The 21300-nt window shown below is 36.2% G+C and overlaps 1 long non-coding RNA gene across 1 annotated transcript; it reads left to right on the top strand.

Annotated features, from left to right (window-relative positions):
• Positions 1-917: 917 nt before the first annotated feature.
• On the top strand, positions 918-1286 carry LOC129916329 (uncharacterized). The gene is made up of 2 exons (XR_008772434.1): positions 918-1004; positions 1079-1286. It is a non-coding gene; the product is annotated as an uncharacterized LOC129916329 (long non-coding RNA).
• The last annotated feature ends 20014 nt before the right edge of the window (positions 1287-21300 follow it).

Raw genomic sequence — 21300 nt, 5'->3', positions numbered from 1 at the left:
ATTCATTAATTTATTCATTTATTTATTTGAATAAAAACTATCGAATAAAAACTATCGAACAAACTATCGAATAAACTTAAGTATAAAAAACTATTCCAATGAAAAAACTATAGTTTAAGAAAATTATTTGAATGAAAAAACTATCGAATAAGAATAATTTTCAAAAGAAAATACTATCAAATAAAAAAAACTATTTAAATGACAAAACTATCGTATAAAAAAAAATGTTTAAATGAAAATAGTAACTAAACTATGAAATGAAAAAACTATTCGATTGAAAATAATAACTAAGCTATCGAATGAAAAAACTATTCGAATGAAAATAGTAACTAAATGAATGAATGATTTAAAACTATCGCATGAATGAATATTTTGCAACTATCGATAGTTTGATAGTTTTTATTCGATAGTTCCCATCACTAGTTGCCATATCCACTAGAGGTGGCAATATGAAATATTGAATACAATTTTTTTCAATATTTTTTTTTCTTCTTAAAAAAAAATTCTCTTAATATCAGATTTTAGAGCTTGAGTTTTGCTTATCTTTTTTTCGGTCGATAATACTACTGTTTTGCATTTTTCTAAACTTTCTATGAAATAAGCATGCACTCAAAAATTCCCACTAGAATTTTAAACCTATTTAAATTGAGATGGAAAGGTTTAACTACAAAAGTTAAGTTAAGATTTATCTGCGTTAATTTTGAGCAGGCGAGTGACTATTTGGGGTACAAAACTTATGTCCTTTAATCTACTCATTTCTCATGTTTCATCTTCGATAATATTTGTTTTAAAAGCAATTAATGAAAAAGAAACATAAAACCTCTGTCTGCCAGATTTGAATCTAAATGAATATCACTTAACGAACTTTCTTCTTAATTGGAGACTATATAACTTTTTAATTTCTAGCTGGAAAGCTGGAGTTGATAATTCAAGGATTTAAGCAAAAAAACTTGTCGTAATAAAGTCTATTTTTTATATACTCTACTAGGTATCCAGGATTCCAGGTATAAAATATCATTTTGAGATAACCTTTTAATAAATGTATATGTGTCCTTTTTTACTTCCAATTATCCTATAGCCTGAATCCCAAAGGACCCATTGTAACTAAATCCATTTGACATTATGAACCCAAAAGCACATGGTAATGTGAATATTCTGGCTATGAACTGGAGGAGGATACATGGTGTTTAATTTGCTCTCGTTAAGTCCTTTCACCTGACCTTAAACAAAAAAAAAAACAAAGTTGAATACCTTTTTCGTTCTTCCTCCAATTGACTTTTTCCGAAGGAAGTTCTGGAAATATTCTTTTTTTTTACCATTTTTGTTTTCTGTCTTTTTTTATCACGTCTAGCTATCTAATGAAAATAATTAGTTTTATTTAAAGTTTTTTTTTTCTTGTTTGTTTGTTAGGATTTTAAGGCATTTAAAAGACTTCTATTGCTCTTGAATTCACTTTTGTGTATTTGGGTTAGGATCAAGGGCAATCAAATAAACAGGAATTTACACTTTTTTGTTTATCTCTCAATCTCTCTTTCCTCTTAAAAAATAACGATGGAATGAAGAAGTAAAAAAAAAAATCCCAGATTAAGTTTTTAAGAAAATGGCTTTTCACCCACCCAAAAGCTAATTAAGAGAGGAAATATATAGCACAAGTATATAATCTATATCTAAAATGAAATAGAACCTTTTTTTTTGAAGGCAAAGCAAAAAAAAAATTCAATACAACAAAAAAACAGTAATGATATCTTGACGATTAAACGTATTTCGGTCATTAGATAATGTTTGGAATCCTTAGGGTGCATTGGTCTTAAGAGAATTTATTTACAAAGTTATAGAGATAGAAGAAGCGCAAATGACTGGCATTAAATTTAATAAAATAGAACAGAAAATAAGGTCGTCTAGAGTTAGAAAGTGTTAGCCTAAAAAGGGTTAACGATAAATTTATGTTATTAGGTTTCATTTGGAATTCATTTTGTATCATTTCAAGAATCTTAAAACAAAATTGCACTCATTTCTTTCATTTACATAAAACTGCTTTAAATTGCAAAAAAAATAGTTTGGAATTTGTATAAGTAAAAAATTTCCGGAGATATTTCTATTTCATCATTTTTGAAAACCAGTTTCAAAAAGCAGATAAGTAAGTACACTCCTGCTCAAATTTAACGCACGTCATATTTATTTTACAAAAAAGTCCAACTATTACTTTATCTCACAGTATCGTGGTTATTTTCTCAAATAAGACAGGAGTTAGCTTAAATTGAATGTATGGAATAAAATGTTTGTGGGGAAGATTTGGAGCGGTATGCTGAAGTCTATCTGTCAACCCGCGAACCTTTTAGAGATGAGTCATAAATTTTATTGGAGTAAACTCTGCTTTACAACACCTACGGAGTTAGTGAGGTCTCCTAGACCTACTTTAAGTAGGTACCCAAAGATACTTGACTGATATCCTCGAACAGCATCCGGTTCCAATCACCCCTAGATTTGGTCCACAGTTCAGTCTGATGCACGATAATGCATGCTAGAGTGGTTTGAGAATATCTTCAAGGTTAAAATATGCCAGCTTTGAAATGACCACACAGATATTCGGATTTCAATTCAATAGAACATGTCTAGGAGATGTTGAAAAAAATGCATTTGCGGCCGAAATCCACCTCTAAGCATTCTTGATCAACAGAAAACTGCAGTAAAAAAAAAAGTTGCAACAAAACCTTCAAAATTTAATTTGTGGAATGAATAGACAACTCCAAATTATCAAATGCGCTAGAGGAGACAATGCCAAGTATTGAATAAAATTATTGGAAAGAACTGTCACGCGCTTCCATTTTTTAACATTTTTTTTCTTAAAAAACAAAAATTATTTTAATATCAGTTTTCAGACCTTGAATTGCTAAATTTGGTTCATCTTTTTTTTGGTTGATAATATTGTTTCAGTTTAGCATTTTTCTGACTTGCTAAACAATAAGCAAACACAAAAAAATACAACAAATAATTTTAAAGGCATTTTAAATAAGATGCAGGGGTATAGCTAAAGAAGAAAAAAGTGTGCGTTAATTTTGAGCAGGAGTGTATAAGTTAAGTTTATATAAAAAAATAGAATATATTATAATCATTTTTATCAAAATACAAAACCGACTTCCATGGATCAAAACTGTGTTTTATGATTTTTTTAATAGTTTCTATGGCCAGAACGAAATTTAAATGGGACCACACTGCAAGCACCAGCTTTCTAATACAAAAAGAATTATCACAAAACACAAACAAAAATGCAGACGAATTGAATACCTCCTCCTTTTAAGAAGTCGGTAAAAATTCGTTGAAACAATAAGAAATAGAAAATTATATAGAAAGGGCAGCTTTTTTAATGCACTCCAGAAAGATCAGAAAATGGCTTATTTTATTAAAATTAAAAACCAACTGCGTGCTGTTGTCATATGTTTTTTTTTATCTGTGTGGCATCAATGTCTTGTGTTGTACCAGCCACTCGTCTCAGTTTCAGTCCTGCATTAAGAGTTATCTTAGGAGTAGATTTGAGGTAAATGAAAATGTAATGTTACGCATACACCCCAGTGACCTCAGTTAAACCAAACAAAAAAAAATTGTAATCTCTGACTGCCGGTAAATTTGCAAATTTTACTAAAGTCCTTTACTGAAAACTTGTGATATGAATTTGAGCAGGTATGAAAAAATAATAAAAGTTTTAATTAAATCGATTCTTTTGTATTTTTTAAGAAGATTTTGCTGTTCACGCAAATGTCATTTTTGAATGACTTAAATGTTGTGAAGGTCACTGCATGAACCTAAGCATAGGAAAATGGAAAAAAATTCATCTGGTTCCATTTTCGAGTTATAGAAATTGATAGTAAAAAAAAAATCCCCCAAAGGTGATTTAGTTTTTTCGACAACATTAGGTATTTAATTAAATAATAAAAAATGAATACTAACTAAAAAGATACGAGATATTATTTATTAAAATATCTTACCGAAATAATAGGAAGATTTTTTATTAAATAAAGTGGATTTTTATAAGAACATTCAAGAAATTAAGAAGATCTGTCCACTTAATTTTAGACGGAGTTGTTCTTTTCCCAACAAAAAAAAAAAATGCAGAAATGCGCCTCATTTAGTCTCAATCTTCGTGTGTCTTTTTTGGGAATCTATGAAGAGTTCGAGAAAAAACAAAAAAATATAGATACTCTGTTAGTTGGTATCAAAATGTCTTATATTGTTTAACATAATAATTATGTATTTTTTTTTTAAGTTACATTTTTATTTTCAAATATTTTCAAAGTTTAAGCTCAAATTTTTAAATGAATTTTATTCTGACATCAAAATTATTATCTGTCTTACTTTAAACAGGATACAGGACAATACTTTTAAAGTTCAAACACCAACAAATATGAAATCAAAATGCCCACACAATACAGTATTGAAATCATCTGACAAACAATGAACTTCTAACACTTTTTTTTCATATTCTATAATCAGTTTACTTCAAACAAGACCTTTTGTTCAAAACCAAAAAAACTATACATAATCACACAAACTGGTTACTGCCTTAGAAAGTTTTTGATATAAAGTCCTATCCTAAGTTTTGAATGTTAACATTTTACTCCCTCAGCCTACGAAAAGTTTTGAAGTGGTTTTGGGCATTAGATGGGATTTAAAGTTTTTTTTTCTATTTTGCAAGAGAAAAGGGAATATGCTAGAGTTTAAAATGACGAAGGGTTAAAGGATTTAAAAGAGAAGTTCCTTGAGATGTTTCAAAACTTTTATAAAGTATATGAAACAGGAAATGCTGTTGAAGTAATGCCAAAAAGTTATAGTGAATATAAATAAAAGTAAATATACTTGCCAAAAAAAGATAAACAACACTCTTTTTTGTATTCATTGAATTCATAATCCCAACGTCTACTTTATCTTCTCTTTAAGGTCAATTTTATTTTGAAGGCATTCTAACCAAAATCAAAAGAAAAGACAAAAACAATCATTTTGACATTTTAATTTAACATTTTAAATGCCATGGACACAAAAATTAAAGTACCTTAAGGCTTTTGGGTCTTTTTGTACTGATGTCCTTTTTCAGTTGCAATTGTATAAGATTTTAATAAATCACGAAAATTCTATCGATTTTTTGTTATATCAGAAAAATGGGCATAATGTTTAACAAGAACCATTAACCCACGGACAACTCAACTTTTTGACCTTTTTTTCTTCAGAAAAATGCAGAAATACAAAAAAAAACTTAATTCCATATGGACACGAAAACAGCTAACGTATTCATCTGAATTTTTGAAAGCATTGCAAAAGAAAGACATATCAGCAACAGCACAGCACATTTTGATGTTTCCATTTATCTCTTATCGTCCGAAAAAAAAAAAACTGAAACATCTCCCATTGACAAAAAAAAAAGTCGAGTGAACGTACACAATTTGACTTGGTGCTCACACAGGCGTAACCCATTAAGCTGAACTGAAACAGAAACAGTCAATTTAAATATTCCAACAATTTTTATGTTTCTCCAAAATAGCAAGGAAAAAATATAAATATTTTGCCTCATCTTTCGCCAAGGACTTATCACATACAAACTCATTTACACACACACTCACACATACAAACATTTTAAGAAAAATACCACACGACAACGACACAACACATTCGGGCTTATTTTTGCCAAAACATTATTGCTCCCGAATTGTCATCCTGAAAATGATGGCTTTGCGTCTTTTACGATGAACATGAAATTTTTATTTCTTTCGTTCTTCTTGATACAATATTTGCTTTTTACCCCCCCCAAAAAAAAATTGAAAGCCCCCATGAAAAGGTCAACAATAACATTGCGGCGCAGAAAAGTATGCTTTTATTTTTTTCGGTTCTTTCTTTTTCAATTGCAAATGTGGAAACGAGTGGGTTTTTTTTTTTATTTAATATTGATTTTCATATTTTCGTATAAGAAGGCTAATGAGGATTTTAAATAAAATGTGTGTAGGTACAATGTATACAAAATTATTTTCAAAGAGGATCTAATTTTGGGTGAAAAGAAGTCTTTGTTGTCCATTTTTTAATTGGATAAAGATATAAAAAGGGAAATACTTTAAGCAAATTATTTTATTCTATGATTATTTTGATACATATCTCAAATTGGTTTTTAGCTTGAATTTTCGTTTATTACTAAAAAGTTGGCAAACAGGATAAGGAAATTTAAGAGAAAATAACAGGAAAGACGAAACCATTTTCAGAATTAAAACTTGTCATTATTGAAATTTAAATATGTTAGAATTGATGAAACTGTTTAATTGTGTAAGTTTTTGAATATATCAAATGATGAGAATTCAGTTTTTGCGTAAAAGTGAAACAATTAAAAGAGAATAACGAGAAACTGTCTTTTATTCTCAAATTTCTGTGTTACCAATTTATGTGTTCCCTAAAATATGCAAAATTATTTTAACCACAATTTGTCATGAATTATTGTATTTCTTAGATTTGTGTAAACAGGATGATTTTTGATCTTTTCTCTGAATATTATAATGGAAATATATTTTGAATAAGGAATTTGCTTGATATTTTGATTTTTCCAAAGAAATTTCTAATTTGGATGCATTAAAATTTTTGCAGAAAACCTTTTAGGATTTTTGTTTTGTTGAAAGTGTCAAACATTGGTTGATAACTTACCTTAGCTCAGTCGTGTCCCAAGGCCATGTCCCATGAAACATCCCATGAATGAGACATGTCTCATATCTCATGGGACATTTCTCATGGGACATGTCTCACAGGACATGTCTCATGAGACATGTCTAATGGAACATTTTTTGTCGGACAAGTGTCATCGGACATGTCTCATGATGAGACAAGTCCATGAGACATATCCCATGAGACATATCCCATGAGACATATCCCATCATGTTTCACGAGACATGTCCGATGAGACATGTCTAGTATTTTATTTCTTTTGTTGTGCTTAACTTTTTTTTATTTTAAGACCCAAAATAAATATTTTGTATAGTTTTGAAATTTGTTTATTTTTACTTGCGATATACATATGTAGGTACTATACAGGTTGTCCCAAAAGTTAACGTCGGAACGAAAACGGTAGATAGGGTAGGTGGTAACAATTATCAGAAAAATAATATCAATATCAATAATATATAATATCAAGACATTACGATGATAGAGAATGCCAAAAAAGTGGGTCCCGGAAGTCCGTCTGTCTGTTTGTCAGTCTGTCTGTCTATAGGTAAACGAAGCTACAGCCTAAACGGATGGACCAATTGATGTCAAACTTGGTATGTAGAGTTATTTGACAACTCTCCAGCGGGGTTTTTGGAATTAATTTTTTTTTGGACCAAAAATAACATACCGATTTTAGTAAAATTGAAATTTGTCGAAAACAGCTCCAACGATTTTGTTAAAAAAATTCAAATATAAGTTTTAAGACAAGGTCTATCTTTGAACAAAAAAATTTTATTTTGAACGGTACCTGCCTTAGAACGGTTTTGAAATCCGATTATCTCTGAAACAGCTAATTTGATTTCAACGAAACTTTTAGCTAAAAAGCATTTATATAAATTTAATATAAGCCAAAAATAAAATTTTGAAAAAAAATAATTTTTGGATTTTTAAAAAAAATTTGAAATTTTTTTTTGAAAAATCAAATTTTCGAAAACGGGACATAGAATTTTTTGACATTTTGTTTTTAGATGTTGATTAGTGATTTCTACAAAATGGCATACCAATTTTATTTTAAAACTTTTTTCCAAAAAATTATTTATAAAAATTTAGTTTTTTAAAAAACAGCTCTAAAGATTGTAAAAATTTTTTTTCTAAAAATGTACCTTAATATATCAAATAAAACTGCATACTTTTTTTGGAGGGTAATTTGATTTCAGATTTCATTTTATTTATTTAAAAAACGAATTTTATTTTATTTTTTTTTTTTGTACCTATATACAGTGGTGGAAAAATAATTAGAAACGATTGAGTGAAAATATTTTTTTTTTTTAACTTTCCAAAAATAACACTTAGAATTATTAAGATTGCGAAAAAAATCGTATTTTCAAAACCCTTATAATAAAACATGCGTTACCTGGTAACCGAAAAATTTAAAATGTCAAAATATATACCAAAATTCTTCAAACAAAAATTTCGCTTCAAGATCGAAAATTCTATTTCGGGAAATATAATTAGAAACGGTTTTGAAAAAATCTGTGAAAATAAACAAGGATAGGTAAATTTATACAATAAATAAGTTTTTGGCATAGTTTCTCAATATCTCTTCTGGAATACACAGGAAAAAATGGGAAAAAATAAGAACTGCACCCCAGAAACCCGCAGGCTCATTGTACAAAAGTATTGTTTTGAAAACTGTTCAATGGAAGCCATTGCAAGGGACTTAATGTGCTCTAAAAAGATGGTACACGGAGCAATAAGAGTGTACACGGAAACTGCAAGTTTTGAAAATCCTGAAAGAAAACCAAGAAGCAGAAAAACTACGGAAAGAGAAGATCACCTTATCTGCCGGCAGAGTAAGGTTGATCCGTTTTTATCAAGCAATCAAATCCATGCAGCCCTTTCGTCCCAACTGAGCCAAGAAATTTGTGCAAGAACCATAAGGAATCGGCTCCTAGAAGATGGTTTACGAGGATGTATCGCACAAAGAAAACCATGCGTCTCAAGAAGAAATATTAGACGCCGGTTGGAGTTTGCGAGAGAACATCTGAGAAAACCACTCTCATTTTGGAAAAGGATCTTGTGGAGTGATGAATCCAAGTTTAATATCTTTGGATCTGACGGTAAATGCTATGTGCGTCGTCCAAAAAATAAAGAATTGGATCCAAGGTATACAATTAAAACAATTAAGCACGGTGGAGGAAACGTTATGGTTTGGGGAGCGTTTTCCTGGCGTGGAGTAGGTCCTTTAGTAAGGATTGATGGTATAATGGATCAGTTCCATTACAAGAGCATATTACAAAATTTCATGGAGCCGTATGCATATTCAAATTTACCGGTTTCATTCATTTTTCAGCACGATAACGATCCAAAGCACACTTCACGTATTGTGAAGTGTTGGCTTGAAGAAGAAAGTATCGGTGTTTTGGATTGGCCAGCCCAAAGTCCAGACCTCAATCCTATTGAGAATTTATGGGGGGAGGTCAAGAGAGCGTTGAATAAGAAGAAGCCCACCAATGCATCCGAATTGTTCAAGAATATCGAAGATGCTTGGAAGAATATTCCTCTCAAGACATGCCAAGACTTGGTAGCCAGTTTGCCAAGAAGATGCCGAGCTGTAATTAATAATAAAGGGTTTCCCACTAAATATTAATTGAAAAACAAAGAAAAAAATAAATACTTGTTAATGTTTTTTTGAAAAATGCAACAGTTTTTTAATTCGTTTCTAATTAAATTTCCAGGGAAAAAATGAGTTTTTTTAAATTTGTCGTGGTATCATCCTGGTTTTCGAACAACTTTTATTTTTTTTAACGAAAATATGAATTTAAAATATGGGTGATTACCACAGAACCATGAGTTCACTCATAAGTATTGATTTTAGTTAAACCACGAACCAAAGTTAAAAAAGAAAAAAACGTTTCTAATTATTTTTCCACCACTGTAGTAGGTACTGGTACATACCTACATTTTTCAAATTTCTATATAAAAAGTCTTAAAAATTTAAGCAACTTGAACTCTAAGAGCAAGTTCGTGCGACTCAGTCGTGCATTTTATGGGAAGGTCCTCCGCTTTGCAATTTTCCATTTTTACATCAAGCTTCTACTAAAAAAAATTTATTTTTTTATTAATTGACTTTTCTTTTCATATTCTTGTAAGAAATTGAACGCTCTACAAAAAAGGCCTTATACACTTTTTTCGTTTATCTAACCGTTGAATAGATATTTGTGGTCCAAAAATCGAGAAAATCTTTAAAAATTCGTTTTTTATTCTTAATTTTGTAACAAATTGAAAAATTATAATAATCAAACGCGGAAGACATATTCTTGTTGGAAATTGATTGCTCTACAAAAATGTCTTGTTAACTTTTTTCATTAATCTAACCATTCTAAAGATATTCGAGGTCAAAGTTAAAAAAAAATTATAAAAACACTTTATATTTTTAAAAATTTTCCAGATCACTGAAAATTCATTATTTTCAGTTTAGCAAGATATATTCTCGTAGGGGCTTAAACGTTCCAATTCACTGAAACTTCATTATTTTCAAATTAGCAAGATTATATTCTTGTAGCGGCTTAAGCGTTCTACAAAAAATTCCTTGGCATCAAATTGATTGCTTTAACCGTTTAGAAGATATTCGTAAATTGAAGTATTTTTTTTTAACTTTGACCTCGAATATCTTTAGAATGGTTAAATTAATGAAAAAAGTTAATAAGACCTTTTTTGTGGTACAATCAATTTCCAACAAGAATATATCTTGCGCGTTTGATTATTATAATTTTTCAATTTGTTACAAAATTAAGAACAAAAAACGAATTTTTAAAGATTTTCTCGATTTTTGGACCTCAAATATCTATTCAACGGTTAGATAAACGAAAAAAGTGTATAAGGCCTTTTTTGTAGAGCGTTCAATTTCTTACAAGAATATGAAAAGAAAAGTCAATTAATAAAAAAATAATTTTTTTTTAGTAGAAGCTTGATGTAAAAATGGAAAATTGCAAAACGGAGGACCTGCCCATTAATATAAAGAGCTCATATTTGGTGTGTATATTCTAGAGGGGTCTAGCAATCGATTTTTTGGAGTAATAAATCAAAAAAAAAGAGTTTCGATTTTTTTGACCCACCCTAAGATATAGTGGTTATATCCTTTTCATTATCAGGTACATATTTTTAAACAAATGTACATATATGTACATTGATTTACATTTAAAAACAAAAAATGAAATCTTTTATTTTAAGAAATAAAATAATAAACTACATTTCGCGATTTATCAGGAACTATAAAACTCAGTTACATGCGATAACTATGTGAATTTAATGACCATTATGCTGTAAGTTTATGCGTTTACTTCACACTTCTTGCAACACAAAACTATAATAAAATACCATTTTAAGGAGCAGCGATATTAATGGCAACTACTTGAACATTTTCCAAAGATTAACAACCTTGTTACGACTGAATTTACACTTCTTATACTTTCCATGCATGAACAATACTTTTTATTTAATTGCATCATAAAGTATCCTAGACCTTTCAAGAGTATAAATGTACACATCGTACAGTTTATTTCTTTAAATGAACATACAAAACATGGTGCAATTTAATCTCTACAATTGAATGTATGTGGTTCACTAGGGCGTATACGCAACTTTTTTTTAAGTGCAATACAAAATATTGTTTTCTTTCTTGAATGATTTTTGTGGGTATCAAGACGCTTTTTGATTTAAAATTCGATTAATTTAAACTCATAAAATGCCTATTTTAGAAAGATAAATCATAATTTTAAACGTGTTATGTTTAACGATTGATAAATTTTATCATCATCTTAAAATTCCAAACACACTCATAAAACTAAATGAGAAATTGTTAAAAAGTTGTTCAATCGATTTATATCGACACTTTTGGGTCTCATAATAATAAAAAGTAACATCAACATCACAATTGACAGGTCATCTGCTGTCAATGAATGGACAGTTGATGGTACGTACTTTTACGTGCACCCTTGGGTCTCTTCTACAACTTTTACATCAATCCATCAACATCTCGATGGCCATTCATCTATCTACTATTTTGTACCCTTGATACCCATATCGAATTTTACACAGACAATATACAATCGTTGTGTATCGGTTATAGAAAAGAAAGATATTTGAAAACTATCTGACATGTTACAGAAAAAGATACAAAAAAAAAAAAAGTATCCTATCTAAGGTCAATCCATCAAATTCCAATTGAACCGTAGTTTGTTTGGTTCGAAGTTCTAAGAATGAAAAGTGATTGGAATCAAGACAGGAATGGCTTCTAATCAATAAAAGTGTATGAGTGTCGTAGAGTTGTTAAAAGATATATTCGAGACAGAATAAGATTGTGAAAAAAAAGTAGGAGGATATTTCTAAGAAAAACTTAGTAAAACCTAAAAAGGGTTACGATATTTTCTTACTTTCCAAATAGCTTATGACATTTGAATTCTGTCTCATATCTGAACGACTTTCGTAAAACGAATAAAAGACTTAAACTCAAGTTCTTTTCCAGTTGAATGTATAACAATCTCACCCTTCGTTTATGTATCAACAAAAAAACAAAAAAAAATTGACTCAAACACCTACCCCATTAAAAGCAACCCTCAAAGGCATTGGCTTGGCTCTTTTTTTTCTAGGTGAGTGGAATGACAAATAGTTTTGCTGACATGAAGTGATTTAGTACGTTTCCATTATACGAGCATGCAAGCATGGAATACATAAAATTTTCGCCTTTAGGTTGTGTATTTCCAAAAAAAAAGAAAAAAAAAAGATAAAACTATCTTTTCTGTAGGAACATGAACACGAACAGAAAAAAAAAAACACCAGCTAAAGGCTCACAAAAGGTTTTTCTTTTTGTGCTGTTAACATTTTGAATGGAGAGAAAAATTCTGAATGGATTTTCAATGAACCTAGATGGCCCCAAATGATATTTATGTAATCGAAGTCCTGACACAAACATAAGCCAAAAAAGCCAAAGGCCAACAAAGAAAACTAGATCTTTTATTTTTTTGAATTTTTTTTTTGTTGAATGAAATTTGTAAAATTACCCCAAAGTCACACATATAGAAACAACTGGATTAAACCTATTGAGAATGGAAATTTGAAAAGTTTTGTAAATGAATGAATATTTATGTGTGAAAAGTTCACGCACATATATATTTATCCAGGGGCTTATAAATTAATTTTATCGGTCTCAAACACCTGAAAACTTGAACATCTAGAATAAAAAAAAGAAGAAAACATAATTACAAATCACTCCCTTAAAACTGCTTTATTGTCTTGTTTCTCTATATATTAATAATAAACCCTCCCTGTTCTGACCCTGCCAGGATTCTGACGATTTTCATGAAACTGTTCTAAAGACATCTCCCGAACATGTGCCGTATATGATGCAAGCATGTTTCGGACATGCCCCGGGCAGTTCTCAGGCATGTCCCAGACATGTCCCGGACATGTCCCGGGCACGTCCCGGACATGTTCCGGGCATGTCCCAGACATGTCCCAGGCATGTCCCGGACATGTCCCGGGCATGTCCCAGACATGTCCCGGGCATGTCCCGGACATGTCCCGGACATGACCCGGACATGTCCCAGGCATGTCCCGCACATGTCCCAGGCATGTCCCGGACATGTCCCAGGCATGTCCCAGGCATGTCCCAGGAATGTCCCGGACATGTCCCAGGCATGTTCCGGACATGTCCCATGCATGTCCCGGACATGTCCCAGGCATATCCCAGGCATGTCCCAGGCATGTCCCGGACATGTCCCAGGCATGTCCCGGACATGTCCCAGGCATGTCCCGGACATGTCCCAGGCATTTCCTGGACATGTCTCAGACATGTCCCGGACACTTCCCAGGCATGTCCCGGACATGTCCCAGGCATGTCCTAGACATGTCCCGGACATGTCCCAGACATGTCCCGGACATGTCCCAGACATGTCCCAGACATGTCCCGGACACGTCCCAGGCATGTCCCGGGCATGTCCCGGACATGTCCCGGGCATGTCCATGTCCCGGGCATGTCCCGGACATGTCCCGGACATGTCCATGTCCCGGGCATGTCCATGTCCCGGACATGTCCCGGACATGTCCCGGGCATGTCCCGGACATGTCCCGGACATGTCCCGGGCATGTCCCGGACATGTCCCGGACGTGTCCCGGATATGTCCCGGTCGTGTCCCGGATATGTCCCGGACGTGTCCCGGACAAGTCCCAGACGTGTCCCGGATATGTCCCGGACATGTCCCGGACGTGTCCTGGACATGTCCCGGACATGTACCGGACGTGTCCCGGACATATCCCGGACGTGTCCCGGACATGTCCCGGACATGTCCCGGACGTGTCCCGGACATGTCCCGGACATGTCCCGGACATGTCCCGGACATGTCCCGGACGTGTCCCGGACATGTCCCGGACATGTCCCGGACGTGTCCCGGAAGTGTCCCGGGCATGTCCCAGACGTGTCCCGGACGTGTCCCGGATATGTCCCGGACGTGTCCCGGACATGACCCGGACGTGTCCCGTGACGTGTTCAAAATTGTTGCAAATAAAAAAATAAATAAAGAAATTGGCACTCGAATTTCGAGAGCTGGGTCGGCTAGTTTGAATTGTAATAGTAACAAGTCATAATTTAAATGGACATACTGCTCGCGATGTACTTGTTAAAATTTTAGTGATTATACTGATCACTGTTAGAAAAATCCATTGCTTTCAAGATTTACAAGAAAACTGTTTATAAAAAGGAGCATTGAGTTCTTGATACCTACATACATTTCATGCAATACGAATTTTATCCATTCTTTGATTTAGTCCTCTACTTTCAAAATATACTCTGATTTTAGAAGCGATTTAGTTAGAAAGTTCAGAGGGACGAACACCAGATTTTTTCGGAATAATATTCCGTAGGAAATAAGTCCACTTTATTAAAGGGAGTCTCGTCTTACTGAGTTGGAACTAAGCCCTTCAGTGGACTTTCGTCCCCTGCACCTTTCTGAACTAACTAATGTTTCGATATTTATCATGTTTCATAAGAGTGAAAGCGTAGACACGTAGGTATAATTAAAAATTTCTTTTTTTACAGAGTTCCCGCAAAAAAAAAAAAGAATTCGAATTAAAAGAGAAATACAACACCCAAACCTATGATTATTTTCTCACATAATTCTTTTCGAAGTATCTCTCTAAAATCTCTCCGAATTCATTCATAAATTAGCGATTATCTGCCAATTGGGGGTTTTTACCTGGTGAAATAAAATTAATCTCATAAATAAAGACTACGATTCTTTCAACACATATAAATCCCGAACGCCTACATGGTAAAGCAATTTATAAATAAATCTTTTTTTATTGCATCGAGAAACATCAAGTCAAGAGAGTATCAATTCAATGCGTAAACCAATAAAACACTCGTCACTAGATTTTGTATCTATGAGGAAGATATCGGGTAGAAAAAAAAAATAAAATACAAAAATCTACGATTTGCCACAAACATTCTTAAAGGAATAAAAATACCACAAAAATCAATTTATATTATTCGTGTTGAATTTTATGACTGCAAATCAATTTTAGCCTTAATGTATTTGAAAGCAATTTGTAAGAGTCTGCAATCACGTACATATAACAAAATATATGAGTGCTTATTTTGTTAGAGATTTACCTAGGTATAAAATTGGTTTGTTGAAGACATTTTGAAAATCAATTTTTCTAACAAAAAAAAAAAAAAAAAAAATATTTTAAAAATTTGGTTCTAAAATTCCTTAACTCACAGGTTGTACAAATCTCGTTTTTTAACAGGCCAAATTCCAAAAACTATTAGAAAATCATCCATTCATAAGTAATTATTGTTAAAAAGATTTCTCAAAAACACAAATCTAATAAAATTCAAAAATTTTAATTTTAAATTACTCAGAAAAAAACCATCCCTCCCGTTTATTCTATTCTTTTCTCTGTGCTTAAATTTTGTATAGGTACTATTCAAAGGGCTTTTGTGAGTTTCATTTTTTTGTTTCCAAAAGAAAGAAGAAAATATTACCTACAACAAAAAAACTTGTGTAAAAAGATTTAAGTTTAAAATCCTGTGATGATAAAAGATGGGCTGGACAGCTTTTCAACTTTCAACAAAAATATCTCAACACACAAGAAAAAAAAATAACCCTCTGAGATAGAAATATGAAATAATGACTTTAATTTCTTTGCAAACGACTACGACTAAATTGATTAAATTTTCCATCTTTTGTACTTTATATGAGAAAGTTTTTGAGAGCGCCATTTTATGTGTTCCACGTGATGAAAATAATATTTTCATAGAAATAGCTTAGCGACTGACTTAAGCCGGGAGTGATGGTGACACAATGAAGTCGGCAAGGTAGTGTGAGGATACATTTTTCGTTACTAGTTTTGGTTTCAACACCTTATATACCCACTCCGCCACGAGTTTTAATGAGTTTTTAATTCACTATGATGCATGTGTTGAAGCAGTTGATGGCTCTACAACGATATCAACTTTAATTTCAATAAAAAGTTTTCTGGGTAGGATTTATTATTCTGTCATAAGAGCTTACCTCTTTCTTTATAAGCTTTAAAATATTTAAGACAAAGTTATATTATTTAAGTGTTTAAAGTAAAGATGAGATGAATAAAGAAAGTTTTCAGTTAAAAGCTGCAATTTTATAGAATATTTCTCAACATTGAAGACTTTTTCCACGAAATTTTGATAGGAAAACTCTTTGTTACATGATTTAATCGAAATCAAACGGAAACATGCTTGCAAAACAGTCCATTTAATTTGTAGGATCTTCATACAAAATGCAACAAAATTATACAAGACAAAAAACTATGTATTCTAATCCAGGACATGCCTGTGACATGTCCGGGACATGCCTGGGACATGTCCGGGACATGCCTGGGACATGTCCGGGACATGTCCGGGTCATGTCCGGGACATGTCCGGGACATGTCCGGGACATGTCCGGGTCATGTCCGGGACATGTCCGGGACATGTCCGGGACATGCAAGGGACATGTCCGGGACATGCAAGGGACATGTCCGGGACATGCCTGGGACATGTCCGGGACATGTCCGGGTCATGTCCGGGACATGTCCGGGACATGCAAGGGACATGTCCGGGACATGCAAGGGACATGTCCGGGACATGCCTGGGACATGTCCGGGACATGTCCGGGTCATGTCCGGGACATGTCCATTACATGTCCGGGACATGCAATTGACATGTCCGGGACATGTCCAGGACATGTCCGGGACATGCCTGCGACATGTGCGGGACATGTCCGGGACATGTCCGCGACATGTGCGGGACATGTCCGGGACATGCCCGGGACATGTCCGGGACATGTCCGGGACATGTCCGGGACATGCCCGGGACATGTCCGGGACATGTCCGGGACATGGACATGCCCGGGACATGTCCGGGACATGTCTGGGACATGTCTGGGACATGTCCGGGACATGTCTGGGACATGTCCGGGACATGTCTAGGACATGCCTGGGACATGTCCGGGACATGCCTGGGAAGTGTCCGGGACATGTCTGAGACATGTCCAGGAAATGCCTGGGACATGTCCGGGACATGCCTGGGACATGTCCGGGACATGCCTGGGACATGCCTGGGATATGCCTGGGACATGTCCGGGACATGCATGGGACATGTCCGGAACATGCCTGGGACATGTCCGGGACATTCCTGGGACATGCCTAGGACATGCCTGGGACATGTCCGGGACATGCCTGGGACATGTGCGGGACATGCCTGGGACATGTCCGGGACACGTCCGGGACATGTCCGGGACATGTCCGGGACATGTCCGGGACACGTCCGGTACATGTCCGGGACATGTCCGGGACACGTTCGGTACATGTCCGGGACACGTCCGGTACATGTCCGGGACACGTCCGGTACATGTCCGGGACATGTCCAGGACACGTCCGGGACATGTCCGGGACATATCCGGGACATATCCGGGACACGTCCGGGACATGTCTGGGACATGCCCGGGACATGTCCGGGACATGTCCGGTACATGTCCGGGACACGTCCGGGACATGTCCGGGACACGTCCGGGACATGTCCGGGACATGCCCGGGACATGTCTGGGACATGCCCGGGACATGTCCGGTACATGTCCGGGACATGTCCGGTAAGTGTCCGGGACACGTCCAGGACATGTCCGGGACACGTCTGGGACATGTCCGGGACACGTCCGGTACATGTCCGGGACATGTCCGGGACACGTCCGGGACATGTCCGGGACACGTCCGGTACATGTCCGGGACACGTCCGGTACATGTCCGGGACATGTCCAGGACACGTCCGGGACATGTCCGGGACATATCCGGGACACGTCCGGGACACGTCCGGGACATATCCGGGACACGTCCGGGACATGTCTGGGACATGCCTGGGACATGTCCGGTACATGTCCGGGACACGTACGGGACATGTCCGGGACACGTCCGGGACATGTCCGGGACATGTCCGGGACATGTCGGGAAATGTCCGGGACACGTCCCGTACATGAACGGGATACGTCCGGGACATGTCCGGGACACGTCCGGGACATATCCGGGACACGTCCGGGACATGTCTGGGACATGTCTGGGACATGCCCGGGACATGTCCGGTACATGTCCGGGACACGTCTGGGACATGTCCGGGACATGTCTGGGACATATCCGGGACACGTCCGGGACATGTCCGGGACACGTCCGGGACATATCCGGGACACGTCCGGGACATGTCCGGGACACGTCCGGGACATGTCCGGGACACGTCCGGGACATATCCGGGACACGTCCAGGACACGTCCAGGACACGTCCGGGACATGTCCGGGACATGTCGGGAAATGTCCGGGACATGTCGGGAAATGTCCGGGACACGTCCGGGACAAGTCCGGGACATGTATGGGACACGTCCGGGACACGTCCAGGACATGTCCGGGACACGTCCGGTACATGTACGGGATACGTCCGGGACATGTCCGGGACATGTCCGGGACACGTCCGGGACATGTCGGATACACGTCCGGGACACGTCCGGGACACGTCCGGTACATGTCCGGGACACGTCCGGTACTTGTCCGGGACATGTCCAGGACACGTCCGGGACATGTCCGGGACATGTCGGGAAATGTCCGGGACATGTCCGGGACACGTCCGGGACATGTCTGGGACACGTCCGGGACAAGTCCGGGACATGTCCGGGACACGTCCGGAACATGTCCGGGACACGTCCGGTACATGTCCGGGACATGTCCAGGACACGTCCGGGACATGTCCTGGACATATCCGGGACACGTCCGGGACATGTCCGGGACACGTCCGGGACATATCCGGGACACGTCCGGGACATGTCTGGGACATGCCCGGGACATGTCCGGTACATGTTCGGGACACGTACGGGACATGTCCGGGACACGTCCGGGACATGTCCGGGACATGTCGGGAAATGTCCGGGACACGTCCGGGACATGTCCGGGACACGTCCGGTACATGTCCGGGACACATCCGGGACATGTCCGGGACATGTCGGACATGTCCGGGACACATCCGGGACATGTCCGGGACATGTCCGGGACACTTCCGGGACATGTCCGGGACACGTCCGGGAAATGTCCGGGACATGTCGGACATGTCCGGGACACATCCGGGACATGTCCGGGACACGTCCGGTACATGTCGGATACACGTCCGGGACACGTCCGGGACACGTCCGGTACATGTCCTAGACACGTCCGGTACATGTCCGGGACATGTCCAGGACACGTCCGGGACATGTCCGGGACACGTCCGGGACATGTCCGAGACACGTCCGGGACATGTCCGGGACACGTCCGGGACATGTCCGGGACATGTCGGGAAATTTCCGGGACACGTCCGGGACATGTTCGGGACACGTCCTGTACATGTCCGGGACACGTCCGGTACATGTCCGGGACATGTCCAGGACACGTCCGGAAAGAAATAAAAAAAATTTAATTTTGTAAATTTCCCTTTTTTTCACTTTTTAGGTTATTTTAGGCTTTAAGGAACAAAAAAGACGTTTTTGTTAGTTTTCCCTGAACCTCATAAGAAAAACGCTTTGTCATGCGGTATTTGGTGTGCGACAAAATGTAAACGCAAAAAATGCAAAAATGTAAACATCTAAAAGTTAAAACTTGGTAAAATGGTAAAGGAACTGTCAAATTCTTGTGTTCTTTTAAGAGATAAAAGGACGAAGATAGATTTCTTTGGTATCAAAAGTGTTTACAAAAGATTGGTCCTTAGTAATAGACTCGATTTTAATAGAATTCGATTTTCACAAAAAAATTCATGGTAATAAAACAAACATCTTACTTCTAAACTTAGATAACTTAAACAATGAAAGTTAACCATAGTTAAAATGCGATCTTAAAACAACGCACCAATGTGAAACCACCTTTATGTTTTTTGATTTTCGCTGAATGCTTTCATTCAATTATTCATTCTTAACGACAAAATGAGTACCCGCATGTATACGTTACTTTTGATACTAGTACCCGCATCAATAATATCGTTACTCGTTACTTTCGTATGTTTCGCATTTTTCGCATATTTCGTATGTTTCGGGTGTTTCGCATGTTTCGTTACTTTCGTTACTTTCGCATGCTTCGTGTGTTTCGTACATTTCGTATATTCCATGTCTTTCATACGTTTGGTATGTTTGGTATTTTAAGTATGTTTCGTACATTGGTATAAGGGTGTAAAATTTTTTTTTTTTGAAAAAAACCAAAAACAATTTCTATAATCTAAGCTACATTTTAAGGTCATAAACATTAAAATTAGTTGCGGCATTCTCATGTAATAAGAGTTTAAAGGTAGCTATATTGAATTTTTTTCGTTTTTTTTTTAATCAAACGTGGAAACTTTTTTGATTTTTTTCCAAATTTTTAGACAAAACTTGAGTAATTTTTTGTTTATATTCTTTCAGTAATCTTATCACAATTCTTTAGAGACCTTTATTTCAAAAGTGCAACGCGCAGATCTCGAAATATTAACACTTCAATACAACCATGTCGAACAATTTTTCATTTATTTTTTCTATTGAGAGTGATTTTCAAACCTCGTTTTCTCTGCTTTTTTTTGTGTTGAAAATTTTGCACCGATAATAAACTAATTTTTCGAAAAACCAAAAAACTTTTGTACATTCTTAAGCTAAATATCAACTACACGGTGTTACAAAAATGAGGTTTTAAAATATACGCGGGCGGAGACCTATCAGGTTTTGTAGAGCTAGTCGCACTGAATACGAAACGGTATTTGAAAATCCCCTAACACCCCCAAAATCTGGAGTTACGGGCAAAAAACGGTTTTTTGGACCTTCACCCATTGAAAAAATTCTAGCTTCGACAATTTTTTACCCATTTTCGATTTTTTTACAGTTTCTGATAGAAGATAAATATACCTTTTTAACAATGTATAAAACATGTAACTCGGTTAAACCACTTAGAATTTATAAGCTGTCAAAGTTCAAAAATTCAATTTTTTTTGTCATTTGCCCAACTTCGGCATCAATTTAAAGTATATGTTTTCAAAACAACATGTTATTTAAAAAATATATTCATAAACTATATCTATTTCCCAATCAA

Source organism: Episyrphus balteatus, chromosome 3 (assembly GCF_945859705.1).
Source record: "Episyrphus balteatus chromosome 3, idEpiBalt1.1, whole genome shotgun sequence".
In the NCBI taxonomy this organism is placed as follows: Eukaryota; Metazoa; Arthropoda; class Insecta; order Diptera; family Syrphidae; genus Episyrphus; species Episyrphus balteatus.
This window is presented reverse-complemented; position numbering and strand designations above follow the sequence as displayed.